Raw genomic sequence first — 16614 nt, forward strand, 5'->3', positions numbered from 1 at the left:
TATAATCTAGATCTATAATCTAGAGTTTAATATATTATTTATTTTATAAAATTATCTTATAAAATTAATATATATAAAAGAATAAGATAGAGCTAAGTTAGAAAATCTTAAATTTATATATATAGCTAATTATAAATTTAAAATTATTACGCTCTTTAATTAGATCGACTAAATTAGCTCGCTAACTCTCTTAAGCTTTCTTATTAAAAATTTATATATAGAAGTTTTATACTTTAAAGTACTTAGCTTGCGATATATATAATTACTTTATAATTTCTTAAATTATAAAGCTCGCTTTACGCTTTCTAACGCTATAAAAATAATAAAGTTTAATCTACTATTAGTAAATTAAATAGATATTTAAATATAGTAGTTATAGTAGTTATATTATACGCGTTTAAAATCGAATAATAATCCTTTTATCTATTTATATAATTATTCTTCTTTTATTATTCTATTAATTTACTAATATAAATATAATTATTCTCGATATTTCTCGCGAAAATATTACTAAACGCTTTAGATATATATCTTTTACTCGCCTCTTAGAGTCTCTACTAATATCTCTAGATTATTTCTCGATAAATTCGCTATTACTAGTAATCGAGGCCATAAGCGAGTTTAATAGCTATCTACTACTATTTATAAACGTATTAAAAGACTCTTAAAAAGAGCTCGAACGAATATATTCTCCTCTATATACTTCTCTTAAGTTAGCGATAATATCTTTTAATCTAGCGATACTATCTCTTAAGACGCGTCTTTCTTCTTAATTCGTTCTTTATTACTCTATTTTAAAGTCTCTTAATAGAGTTTAAACGAATTTATAGTTATCGTTCTTCTCTATATACTTCTTTTAAATTAGCGATACTCGATTAATCGCTTAATTAATACTATCTATTCTATTAGCTTAGTAATTTACTTAATTAACTACTTAGCTAGTTACTTAGTCTAATACTCTATAAAAGAAGAAGTAAGAGAAGAAACTATAATAGATAAATGCGAAGAATACTATAGAGAATACTACGGAGAATATTACGGAGAATTAAGCGATAATAAGGTTATTATCGTTAAGAATACGACTTAGCTCTTTAAGATCCCACGTTATATACTCTTCTCACGATTTTATATTAAATTATTACTTAGTAAGCGGAGAATACTACTATAACTTAGTCTATTATTCTTACTATATTAAGAAGTAAGAGAAGAAACTATAATAGGTAAATGCGGAGAATATTACGGAGAAACCAAGCGGTAATAAGGCCTTCAGCATCAAGAACACGGCTTAGCTCTCTAAGATCCCACGTTATATACTCTCTACGATTTTATATTAAATTATTACTTAGTAAGCGGAGAATACTACTATAACTTAGTCTATTATTCTTACTATATTAAGAAGTAAGAGAAGAAACTATAATAGATAAATACGGAGAATACTACGGAGAAATTAAGCGATAATAAGACTATTATCGTTAAGAATATAGCTTAGCTCTTTAAGATTTCATATTATATTAGTTATTTACTTAGTTAATTACTTAGCTAGTCACTTAATCTAATACTCTCTCTATAAGAGAAGAAGTAAGAGAAGAAACTATAATAGATAAATGCGGAGAATACTATAGAGAATACTACGGAGAAATCAAGTAGTAATAAGACTATTATCGTTAAGAATACGACTTAGCTCTCTAAGATTTCACGTTATATTAGTTATTTACTTAGTTAGCTACTTAACTAGTTACTTAATCTAATACTCTATAAGAGAAGAAGTAAGAGAAGAAACTATAATAGATAAATACGAAGAATATTACGGAGAAACTAAGCGGTAATAAGATTACTATCGTTAAAAACACGGCTTAGCTCTTCAAGATCCCACGTTATATACTCTCTATAATTTCATATTAAATTATTACTTAGTAAGCGAAGAATATTATTATAACTTAGTCTACGATTATAGTTAATTAGATCTCTATAGAAGAAATATCAAATAATATATATTTAAACGAATTAAAATCGTTCGATATCTTACTCTAATAGCTATTTTATTATTTAAAAGATTTTACTACGATAGAAGATAATATAAGATTTACACCACTAATTAATATATTATCTTTATTTCTTTTCGATATTTTAATACTTCTTATTATAAGAATATAGTCTTTCTCTATTTTTTATAGATAATTATTACGAATTAATTCTTTATACTCGATATACCTTTCTAATTAAGTCTTAGCGTATCTCTCTTCGTATATATATATTTATATTAATATATATAATAGAATAAGATAGAGCTAAGCTTAAAAATCTTAAATTTATATATATAGCTAATTATTAATTTAGAGTTATTACGCTCTTTAATTAAATCGACTAAGTTAGTTTAATAGTTCTTTTATATCTCTCTTATTAAAAATTTATATATAGAAGTTTTATACTTTAAAGTACTTAGCTTATAATATATATAGTTATTTTATAATTCCTTAAATTATAAAGCTCGCTTTACGCTTTCTAACGCTATAAAAATTATAAAGTTTAATCTACTATTAATAGATTAAATAAATATTTAAATATAATAGTTATAATAGTTATATTAGACGCGTTTAAAATTAAATAATAATTCTTTTATCTATTTATTATTCTTTTACTATTCTATTAATTCTATTAATTCTATTAATTTTACTAATATAAATATAATCGTCTTCGATACCCCTCGCCTAATTTAATTAGAGTCTCTTACTAATATCTCTAAATTATCTCTTAACGAATTTATTATTACTAATAATCGAGGCCGTAAGCGAGCTTAATAGCTATCTACTACTATTTATAAACGCGTTAAAAGACTCTTAAAAAGAGCTTAAACGGATACGTCTTTCTCTATATACTTCTTCTAAGTTAGCGATAGATAGATTAAACTAATATTTAAATATTATAATTATACTAAACGCGTTCGAGATCGAATAATAATCCTTTCACCTATTTATATAATTATTCTTCTTTTATTATTCTATTAATTCTATTAATTCTATTAATTCTATTAATTCTATTAATTTCATCAATATAAACACATTTACCCTCGGTACCCTCGCACTCAATTAAATAAGAGGAGGATCTACAACAGGCGAATGCGGAGAACACTGCGGAGAACATTGCGGAGACAGTCATCAGCAGCAGTGACACAACAGGCCTACTCTCCACGGTCTCACACCAATCCACTCAGCCAGTGCAAGAGAAGTCACTACAGCAGGCGAATACGGAGAACACTGCGGAGAAACCAAGCGACAACAAGGCCCCCAGCACCAAGAACAGGCTCAGCTCTCCAAGATCCCACGTCATATGCTCTCCACGATTCCACATCAAATCATCACTTAGTAAGCGGAGAACACCACTGTAACTTGGCCTGTTATCCCCACTGCATTGAGGAGTAAGAGGAGGAACTACAACAGGCAAATGCGGAGAACACTGCGGAGAAACCAAGCGGCAACAAGGCCACCATCGTCAAGAACACGGCTCAGCTCTCCAAGATCCCACGTCATATGCTCTCTATGGAATAATCCTTCCACCTGTTTGTGTAACCATATTTCTTCTACAATTCTATCAATCCACCAATAAAGAGGAGGAGTAAGAGGAGCAACTACAACAGGCAAATGCGGAGAACACTGCGGAGAAACCAAGCGGCAACAAGGCCACCATCGTCAAGAACACGGCTCGGCTCTCCAAGATCTCACGTCATATACTCTCTACGGTTCCACATCAAATCATCACTCAGCAAGCGGAGAACACCACTGCAACTTAGCCGTTCCACATCAAATCATCACTCAGCAAGCGGAGAACACCACTGCAACTTGGCCTGTCATCCCCACTACATTGAGGAGCAAGAGGAGGAACTACAACAGGCAAATGCGGAGAACACTACGGAGAAACCAAGCGGCAACAAGGCCACCATCGTCAAGAACACGGCTCAGCTCTCCAAGATCCCACGTCATATACTCTCCACGATTCCACATCAAATCATCACTCAGCAAGCGGAGAACACCACTGCAACTTAGCCGTTCCACATCAAATCATCACTCAGCAAGCGGAGAACACCACTGCAACTTGGCCTGTCATCCCCACTACATTAAGAAGCAAGAGGAGGAACTACAACAGGCAAATGCGGAGAACACTACGGAGAAACCAAGCGGCAACAAGGCCACCATCGTCAAGAACACGGCTCAGCTCTCTAAGATCCCACGTCATATGCTCTCCACGGTTCCACATCAAATCATCACTCCGAAACGATACATATTTAGACGAATTAAAACCGTCCGATATCTACAGCTATTTCATTATTCGAAAAATTTCACTGCGGTAGAAGATATTATGGGATTCACACCACTAATTAGCACGTTATCTTTATTTCTTTTCGATATTTTAATACTTCTTACTATAAGAATATAGTCTTTCTCTATTTTTTATAAGTAATTATTATACCTTTCTAATTAGGCCTTAGCGCGCCTCTCTCCGCACATATATATCTATATACTATATAGATTAAATTAATTTTATAGTAGTAAAAGTAGATTAAAAACGTATAGTAAGCGATTAAAGTTTAATTTAACTTAGGGCTAAGACTATAATTCGATTTAACTTAGAAAAATTTAACTTTATAAATTTAATTTATAGACCTTTACTTATTATATAGATTAAATTAATTTTATAATAGTAAAAGTAGATTAAAAACGTATAGTAAGCGATTAGAGTTCGATTTAACTTAGAGCTAGAGCTAAAATTCGATTTAACTTAGAAAAATTCAACTTCATTTAACTTAGAAAAATGAAAAATCCAACTTTATAAATTTAATTCATAGGTCTTTACTTGTTTTCTTTATAATATAAGAAGATTTAATATATTTTATATTTCTTATATATCTTAAAAGTATTATCTCTATTTCTATTAATCTCTTATTTAAAATCTCGATTTTAAATATTCTTATAATATATAAAATACGTTTAAATAATTCTTAAGTTTTATTAAATATAATAACTTTAGAGATAAAGAAAGAATTTAATCTTATTTAATAGATATCTTCTTCTTTTAATAACTCTATTATTATATTTTCGAGAAATTTCTAATACTCTTAAATAACTCTTATTAATTTATAGAGCTTAAAAGTATTTATAAGACTTTTATTTAAATATCTATAAAGTATTAATAAAAATTACGAGAACTTTAAATAGAGATATATAAATTAATTATATTTTAAAGTATTTTCTAGATAGTAGTAATTTATATAAGATTAAATATAATATATAAAGTAAGAAATAGATTATTTAAAAGATAATTAATAATTATTTAATACTTAATTATAATTAATTAATTCTCTAAAAGTAATAAAATACTCTAGAGAAGATTTTTTTAAAGAAATATCTATCTCTTATTAGTTTTCGTAATCTTTTTTTACTACTTTAATATTTAATCTAATTCGCTTTTATTAGAAATAAATAGAGTAGCGATTTAAGATAAATAAAAATATTAATAATAAAGTTATTTAATAATTAAAATAAGAAAGCTATTAAATATATAAGAAGAATCTCGATTAAATTTATTATCTCGATCTCGATATTTATTAAATAAAAGTCTCTATTAACTCTTTAACGCGACTATAAGAGAAAGTCGATAAAGACTTTTATATTCGACTCTCGTAAGCTAGCAATTTAACGAAAATCGACGCTATTTAAATTTATCTCTTATCTTATCTTATCGCTCGAAGTAGAGTTTTTATAAATATTATAATATAAGTAAAATCTATTAATAAACTTTAAATACTTTTATTCTTATAATTACTTTTTCTCTTAAAAGATTTAATTCTTGAATAGATAGGTTTCGTAAAGATTTTAAAGATTATATTTTATCTATATACGACTAGATTTCGAGTTTATACTAACGCTATTAAATAATTATTAAATCTTATATTATTTACTTAATTATAACTACTAGTTAAAAAGATATAATATATTTTATAAAATATTTTATATTAAGTAATATTATATCGTACTTAAATATAATATAAATAGAGTTAAATATTATATTATTTTTCTAATATAGATTTAAAATCTTAGCGATATTAGTATATATAATAGAATAAGATAGAGTTAATTTAAAAAATCTTAAATTTATATATATAGTTAATTATAAATTCGAGTTCGCTACGCTCTTTAATTAAATCGACTAAGTTAGCTTAATAACTCTCTTAAGCTTTCTTATTAAAAATTTATATATAAAAGTTTTATACTTTAAAGTACTTAGCTTATGATATATATAGTTAATTTATAATTTCTTAAATTATAAAGTTCGCTTTACGCTTTTTAACGCTATAAAAATTATAAAGTTTAATCTACTATTAATAAATTAAATAAATATTTAAATATAGTAGTTATAGTAGTTATACGAGACGCGTTCGAGATCGAATAATAATTCTTTTATCTATTTATTATTCTTTTATTATTCTATTAATTCTACTAATTCTATTAATTCTATTAATTTTACTAATATAAATATATTTATTCTCGATACTCTCGCACTTAATTAAATAAGAGAAGAATCTATAATAGACGAATACGAAGAATATTACGAAGAATATTACGAAGACGATTATTAGTAGTAATAATATAATAGATCTACTCTTTACGATTTTATATTAATCTACTTAATTAGTATAAGAGAAGTTACTATAATAGACGAATACGGAGAATACTACGGAGAAACTAAGCGATAATAAGATTTCTAGTATTAAGAATAAGCTTAGCTCTTTAAGATCCCACGTTATATACTCTCTACGATTTTATATTAAATTATTACTTAGTAAGCGAAGAATATTACTATAATTTAATTTATTATTTCTACTATATTAAAAAGTAAGAGAAGAAACTATAATAGATAAATGCGGAGAATACTATAAAGAAACTAAGCGATAATAAGACTATTATCGTTAAGAATACGGCTTAGCTCTTTAAGATTTTACGTTATATTAGTTATTTACTTAGTTAATTACTTAGCTAGCTATTTAATTTAATACTCTATAAGAGAAGAAGTAAGAGAAGAAACTATAATAGATAAATACGAAGAATATTACGAAGAAATTAAGCGATAATAAGATTATTATTATTAAGAATACGACTTAACTCTTTAAGATCCCACGTTATATACTCTTTACGATTTTATATTAAATTATTACTTAGTAAGCGAAGAATACTACTATAACTTAGTCTATTATTTCTACTATATTAAGAAGTAAAAGAAGAAACTATAATAGATAAATACGGAGAATACTATAAAGAATACTATAAAGAATATTATAAAGAAACTAAGCGATAATAAGACTATTATCGTTAAGAATACGACTTAGCTCTTTAAGATTTTACGTTATATTAGTTATTTACTTAGTTAATTACTTAGCTAGCTATTTAATCTAATACTCTATAAGAGAAGAAATAAGAGAAGAAATTATAATAGATAAATACGAAGAATACTACGAAGAAATTAAGCGATAATAAGATTATTATTATTAAAAATACGACTTAGCTCTTTAAGATCTCACGTTATATACTCTCTACGATTCTATATTAAATTATTACTTAGTAAGCGAAGAATACTACTATAACTTAACTTGTTATTCTTACTATATTAAGAAGTAAGAGAAGAAACTATAATAGATAAATGCGGAGAATATTACGAAGAATACTATAAAGAATACTACGAAGAAATTAAGCGATAATAAGATTACTATTATTAAGAATACGACTTAGCTCTTTAAGATTCTACGTTATATACTCTCTACGATTTTATATTAAATTATTACTTCGAAACGATATATATTTAAACGAATTAAAATCGTTCGATATCTATAGCTATTTTATTATTCGAAAAATTTTACTACGATAGAAGATATTATAGAATTTATACTATTAATTAATATATTATCTTTATTTCTTTTTAATATTTCGATACTTCTTATTATAAGAATATAGTCTTTCTCTATTTTTTATAAGTAATTATTACGAATTAATTCTTTATACTCGATATATCTTTCTAATTAAATCTTAATATATCTCTCTTTATATATATATATCTATATATTATATAGATTAAATTAATTTTATAGTAATAAAAGTAGATTAAAAACGTATAGTAAGTAATTAGAGTTTAATTTAACTTAGAGCTAGGGCTAAAATTCGATTTAACTTTAAAAAATTTAACTTTATAAATTTAATTTATAGAATAATTCGACTAAGATATATAGAATATATTTATTCTTCTTTATTAAGAGAGAGAAAATATAAAGAGTAATTTAATATAGCTATTTATCTTTTTATTAATAATAATAATTAAAATAATAATTAGAATTATAAGCGTCTTTATTCTTCTTTTTAAAATTATAATATAAAAGAATATTCTAAATTTTAAATTTTTAAATATTATAAAAATAAAATTCTATAATTATCTTTATTTATATATTTATCTTAACGCGTTAAATAGCTTAATAAACTTTATATTTATTCTTCTCTCAATTTTAACTTACTCTTCTATTTTTTTTATCTTAATTCTTTTAAATATTTTAAGTCTATCTCTATTTAATTAAACTTATTAACTATTTATAATAATTTTTATTTTCATAGGAAGTTGTGTTTAGCTTGTTGCTGTTAGGCGTTTGATAATTTGGCTTTAAGACTGTTCAGCTTTTTAATTAGTTTATTTTTTTTCTTTCTTTCTATAAGTGAGATACGTTATGAACCGGATATTTTCTTTATATGAGACTGGAGGTTTTATGGATAAGATACGTTATATCTTTTTATTTATTAATAATTAGTGTTAAGCCTTCCTTTTTTATTAGATCTGAATTTTACCTTTTTTTAAATATTATAAAAATCAAAATTCTATAATTATCTTTATTTATATATTTAGTCTTAACGCGTTAACTAAGCCTAATAAACTTTATGATTTATTCTTCTCTCCAATTTTAACCTTACTCTTCTATTTTATTTTATCGCCTTAATTCTTTTAAATATTTTAGGTCTATCGTCTATCCCTTAATTAAACTTATTAACTATTTATAAATAAATTTACGTTTTAAATTATTTTAAATCTCTTTTTCGAGATTAGATTTATTATTATTAATTCTCTCTAATTATAAGTTTATTAATTATCTCTTTATATATTATAGAGTATTAATAATATATCTTAATAAACTTATAAATATTAGACTTATCGAAGTACTTTTTATAAGCTTATTATCTTTACTAATATAATTATTATAAATATTAATTAAGTTTTTATATAAAGTACTATTAACTCTTTTAATATAATTCGATATATTAAAATCTTCTTTAAAATTAAATTTAATCTATTTAAATTTATTTTCTCGATATTTTATATAAAGAATTATTATTAAAGTATAAAATATTATTAATAAATAATATTTCTAAATATTATAATATTTTTTAATTATTAAAAAATATTACTTATATATAATAATTCTTATAAGAAAATAAAGAATATTATAAGCTATTTAAGTAATTATAATATATTTAAACTTTAATTTCTTTTATTATTTTAAAATTAGAAGATTTATTAAATTATTAAAAAGAGTTTTATAAAGATTAAAAATAAGATTATAATTAGAATAATAATTAAAAAACTTATTATTTCTTCTATATTATTAAAATTAATTATATTTATTCTTATTATTTAAATTCTTAATCTTAAATTTTATTATCTAATTAAATATATTTTTATTTAATTAATTTATTCGCTTAGCTCTTTATAATTAATTACTTATATTAATATTTTAATAATTTTAAAATATCTTTTTAAATATTTTTTAATAAATCTTTATCTATAACTTCTCTCTAATATTAATCTTTTAATTTAATTTTTTTAACTTTATATTATTATAATTTAAATATAAAAGCGTAATTTATTTATATAGATAGTTTAAATCTAATTAAATTCGATTATAATAGATAATTAATTTCTTATAAATCGTTTTAAAAGCTTTAAAAAGTTCTTTATTCTAAAAAATTCTCTTTCTTCTTAATTTTCTAAGCTTTTTATTTATATAGTTAAATAAATAATTATAAATATTAAAAATATAATAAATTATAATCTTCTTTTCTCTACTTATTAATTTTATAAATTTATAAAAAAATCTAATAAGTTAAATTAAATATTAAATCTATTAGAAATTAATTAAAAGTTATTTAAACGTCTAAATTATAATTTCTATTTATAATTATTTTTTATTATTTAATTTTAAATAGATAATTAATTTATTTTTTAAAAAGTATATAATATCGATATAAAGAAGTAGAGCGCGAATTAATATCTAATAAATTAAATCTTAACGAGTCTTAATATTCTAAAAGAGCTTAAAAAGACGTTTTAAATAATATTAGTTCTTTTTAGAAAATTAATATTTATTTAATATTAAAATATTTTTATTTTAAAGTCGTTTAATTTATAATATAAAAAAGATCTCTTTATACTAGTCGTTAATATTAATATATATAATAATTTTTTAAATCTTAATATAGTAAATAATATAATAATTAGATTAATAATAAAGAATATTATATCTTTATTAAGATTATTAATAGATTAATTATACTTATTTAAATTTAATTCTTATCTTCTTTATTATCTTAGCTTCTCTAAAATTTCTTATTTATTAAAATAATTCTAATATTATTTAAAAGTTCTTTTAAAACTAGTTAAATAATATATATTATATAAAAAATATATTATAAATAATTTAAGAATTTAAATTCTTTAATATTTAATATAAGCGTATTTTTAATATATCTCTTAGCTCTATAACTAGCGAGCCTTAGCGAAGATATTCTCTATTATATTATATCTTCTTTTTATCTATATAATTCGATATCTTAATTATCTTATTTAATATATTTATATTAATATTATATCTATATTAATTTTAATACTATAATTAAGATTAACTTACTTATTTTATTTATATTAGCGAACGAATTTAAAGAAATACGCTAATAGAGACTTTAATAAGAAATTAAGTTAAGTTATTATATTTCTAAATAAGTCTATTAAATAGATAAATCGATTTTAAAGAGTTTAAAAAAGATAGTAAAACGATCTCGATAAATAGTAGTTAAGAAATAAAGAAGATATTAAATTATTTATATAGCTAGCGAATTAAAAGAAATAGCTAATATTATCTTATATTTCTATATTTAAAATATATATTAATAGTATTACTTATAACTTTATATATTATAATATTTAAAGTTTTAACGAAGTCTTAATTAGATAAGAAATAGTCGAGTTATAGCTAATTAAAGATATTATTCTTTAAAACTTTCTCGTATATAACTTCTCTATAAGATAAGAGACTTTTTAAGCGAAGTAAGTATACTCGAAAGACTATTATTTAAAGTACTTATAATCTTCTTAACGTTTTAAATAATTAAGAAATAAATATATTAAGTCCTCGTAAAGAAATAATCTTATCTCGAGCTTTATAGTAAAAATTTTTATTCTTAATATCGAATAATTTCGATACGCTTTAGAGAGGCTTTACTACTCTCTAGTATATCTAATATTTCTAATATTTATTCTTTTAAAGTATTTAAACTTCTCTCTACTTTATTTTAAATCTTTTTTTCTTCTTTTCTATAGTAAAGTCTAATATCGAAAGAATAGATTAAATTAAGACTTTACTAAAGTAAATTAAATTTTAATAAATATTAATTCTATTAGATAATAAAGTCGACGAGTTCGACTTAATAGATATATCTTAGAATATTATTAATAGTCTATAATTATAATATTAAATTAAATATTAATTTAACGAATTTATAATTATATTAAATAAAATTTATTAGAAGCGAGATAATTTTCGAAAGATTATTATTCGATATTATATCGTTATAATAGAAAAGAATCTAATTATAAATAATTTATTTTAGATTTATAGAATAATCGAGAAGATAAATTAATTAGTTTAAGATTTCTAGAAGAATATAATTTTCTTATAGCGAAAAGTTAATAATCTTAATCTATAATCGATTAAAGATTTACGATTATTCTTAATCGAGAAGAAACGTATATCTAGATATTTAAAAGATAAATTAATTAAAATCTTAAATCTACTTCTATTTATCGACGATAATAATTTTATTTAAAACGACTAATTCTTTAAAATAGAATAGAAATTTAAAATTAATAGCGATTATTATTTTATTAAAAACTTTAAAATAATCTACGTAATCTTATAACTCGACGATAAGACTATATAATATACGATATATAGAAGACTTCGAAACTCTATTAACTTATATTAATCTTTTATTAAGATTATAAATAAGTTAATTAATATTTATAAGAACTTAAATTAATATAATAATATATTATATAATATATATACTCTATAATAAGAAACTCGATTCTTTATCGATTTCTATTTAAATTTTATTCGATTAAATATTATTCTTAATATTAAGAAAACTCTTATATTAGAGAATTATCTTTTTAAGAAATTAAGAAAGAAATTAAGGGAGTTATAGTAGATTATAAAAGATTTTACTATCTTAAAAACTATAAAAGAATATCTTTAAAAATTAAATAACTTATAACGTATTAATTATAAGAATTTTAAGTTTATAAAGACTATTATTAAATTAATTATAATATAAATATTTATAATAATATCCGCGACTAATATATATTTTATATTTATTACTAAGTTCAATTTAAATATAATTACTACGTCTTTAAATATTATAATTAATTTAAAGTTAAAAGAATTAATATACTATAACTACGATAAAAAAGATTATTATTAAAAGAACTATATAATAACTACTTAAATCGAGGTTAATAAAAAGATCTTTAAGAAAGTATAACTTTACGCGATAGAAATAGACGAAGAATTCGAAATTAATAACGTCGATATTACGAATAGCAATAATTCTTCTTTAAATTCGAGAAACAAATAATCTCTTTTAAAGTTATAATAAGAGATACTTATAAAGTATATTTAATAGATATCTTTAATAACGCTTTAATACGTCGTTCTTTTTATATATAAGTTACGCTTTTCTTATAAGAAAGAATTTATTTATTTAAGAACTCTCTTATAAATAATAGATATATCGATACTTATATAGTTATAAACGAGTTTTTAATTTTAATAATATATAAGGTCTTATATCTAGAATTACTTTTATTATTACGATTTAAATTATTAAGAGATTATAACGACTAGATTATAAAACGATTAATTATATACTATTTACTTTTTATAATAATAATAAAAGACTATTAAGAAGAAATATATCTAATATTAATTATACTATTAAAATATAATATAATAGTTAAAAAATCTTAAATAAATAAATACGAGATAGTTCTTAATATATTATAAAATAAGATACTCTTTTTACTTAGTTAATATAATTATAATAATAATTAGATATTAATAATAAACGAACTCTTCTTTCTATTAACTTCAAAGCTCTAATTATTTATATTACTTACTCTTCTATCTATTATATTAAAATAATAAAGCTCTCTCTTACTTATCTATAATAACGAAATCGATTTAAATATCTTTTTATTAAATAAGAATAAGAATAATAAGAAGTTTAAGTTTATTAATATCGTTAAGATTAATATAGCGATTTATTACTAACTAGCTCGTAAAAAAGATAATAAACTATTTATATTAATAATAAATAAGATCTATAATAACTCGTTAATATTATATATATCTTTTACTATATAAATATTTCGTAAACCTCGTATATTAATTAATAAACTTTATTCTTATAATTTAGAAAGAAATATAAAAGATATTATAATTCTAATTATCTTATTTAGATTAATAGTATCGACGAGATTAATTCTAAAAAGATAAAATATAAATTATCTTCGAAGTATTACGACTATCTAGATATTTTTAATAGAATTAAAATAAATATACTTTTCTTATATTATTCTTATAATTATAAGTTAGAATTTAATAATAACTTCGATAAAATGAAATTTTCGAAAAGTAGAATCTATTTAATATTAGAATATAAATTAAAATAGATAAAGAAGTATCTAAATAAATATTTAAAGAAGAAATTTATAATATTAAGCTATATATTATTTATCTTACTTATTCTATTCGCGAAAAAGTCGAATAGAGAATTATATTTTTATATAAACTATCGAAAGCTAAACGCTATTACTAAAAGAAATCGATATTTAATTCTATTAATAGATAAGATTTTAATAAGAATTTAGAAATATAAATATCTTACTCGATTAAATATTATAGCCGCGTTTAATAAACTACGTATATATCTCGATAGCGAGAATTTTACTACTTTTATTATCTCTATTACGAGTATACTCTACTTAGCTCTTAACTCTATAACTAGCGAGTCTTAACGAAGATATTCTCTATTATATTATATCTTCTTCTTATATATATAATTTAATAGTCTTATTATTCTATTCTATCTTACTTATATAATATATCTCTATACTAGTTCTAATATTATAATAAGACTTCTTTATATTTCTTAACTCGACGAAGAGAACTAACGAGTTTTTTACTTTCTACTCGAAGTAAGCGATCGAGTTTAATAAAGAAAACGCTAAGTATTTCTATTATATAGAAGCTCTATTATATATATAAATTATAAATCATCTATATTATTCGAAAGAATTTATATTAGATAATTTATATTATTAACGATAGTCTAATTTATTAAAAAACGAGTTCTCTATATCGAATATAAGAAATTCTTCTTCGCTTTATTTCTTATAAAAAATCTATTATCGATTAATAGACTCTTAGCGAACTTTCTATTATTCGAAAGAATATTATTTAGAGTACTTATAGTCTTTATAACGACTTTATTAATTAAGAAATAAGTATTTTAAGTATTATAGTTAAATATTAATACTTAATATAGAGATCTACTATCTTTCTCGACTCGTATATATCTTTATAGTATCGAAATTCTAGAGATCTCTTTATTCTATCGATATTTATAATAACTCTCGACGGGAAAGCCTAGTTAAAATCGCTATTTTTACGTCTATCTTCTTCGCTTCGTTTTTATCTATATTTAATATATTATAAATTTCTTAAATTTATTTATATTAATATTAAGATATCGCTCTTTATATCGTCGTTATAAGAATACTTTCTCTTTCTTTAAATTACGATCTTCTATATATCGTAACTAATTTTATCTTATATACGAAGATCTATATACGAGATATTCGCCTTTAAATTCGCTATAACTTTATATACTATAAGTAAAGGCCTATGAATTAAATTCATGAAGTTGAATTTTTCATTTTCTAAGTCAAATGGGTTGGATTTTTCTAAGTCAAATCGAATTTTAGCCCTAGCCCTAAGTCAAATCGAACTCTAATCGCTTGCTATACGTTTTTAATCTACTTCCACCACTATAAAATTAATTTAATCTATGTGATATATAGGTATATATATGTGGAGAGAGGCGCGCTAAGGCCTAATTAGAAGGTGTATCGAATGTGAAGGATTGATTCGTAATAATTGCCTATAAAAATAGAGAAAGGCCATGTCCTTATGGCAAGAAGTATCGAAATACCGGAAAGAAATGGAGACAATATGCTAATTAGTGATGTGAATCCCACATTATCTCCTGCCGCAGTGAAATCTTTCGAATAATGAAATAGCTGTTAGAGCAAGACATCGGACGGTTTTAATTCGTCCAAATATGTATCGTCCGATGTTCCTCCTGCAGAGGCTTATTGGCTATGATCGTCGCAGTAGATCCTCCTCTTGTGACGTTATTATAGTTCCTCCTCTTACTCCTTAATACAGTGGGGATAATAGGTCAAGTTGCAGTAGTGTTCTCCGCTTGCTGAGTGATGATTTAATGTAGAATCGTGGAGAGCTGTGACGTGGGATCTTAGAGAGCTGAGCCGTGTTTTTGACGATGATAGCCTTGTTGCCGCTTGGTTTCTCCGCAGTGTTCTCCGCATTTGCCTGTTGTAGTTCCTCCTCTTGCTCCTCCTCTTATAGAGTATCAGACTGAGTGGCTAGCTGAGTGGCTGACTGAGTGGTAACTGATATGACGTGGGATCTTGGAGAGCTGAGCCGTGTTCTTGACGATGGTAGCCTTGTTGCCGCTTGTTTCTCCGCAGTGTTCTCCGCAGTGTTCTCCGCAGTGTTCTCCGCATTTGCCTGTTGTAGTTCCTCCTCTTACCCTTATGTAGTGGGGATGACAGGCTAAGTTGCAGTGGTGTTCTCCGCTTGCTAAGTGATGATTTGATGTGGAATCGTGGAGGCTATAACGTGGGATCTTGGAGAGCTGGCCGTGTTCTTGGTGCTGGGGCCTTGTTGCCGCTTGGTTTCTCCGCAGTGTTCTCCGCATTCGCCTGCTGTATTGACTTCTCTTGCCTGGCTGAGTAGATTGGTGTGAGATCGTGGAGAGTAGACCTGTTGTGTCACTGCTGCTGATGACTGTCTCCGCAATATTCTCCGCAGTATTCTCCGTATTCGCCTGTTGTAGATCCTCCTCTTGTTTAACTGAGTGCGAGGGTACCGAGGGTAAATGTGTTTAT

Source organism: Letharia columbiana (genome assembly GCF_014066305.1).
Source record: "Letharia columbiana isolate WasteWater2 chromosome Unknown Sc0000021_s0, whole genome shotgun sequence".
NCBI lineage: Eukaryota > Fungi > Ascomycota > Lecanoromycetes > Lecanorales > Parmeliaceae > Letharia > Letharia columbiana.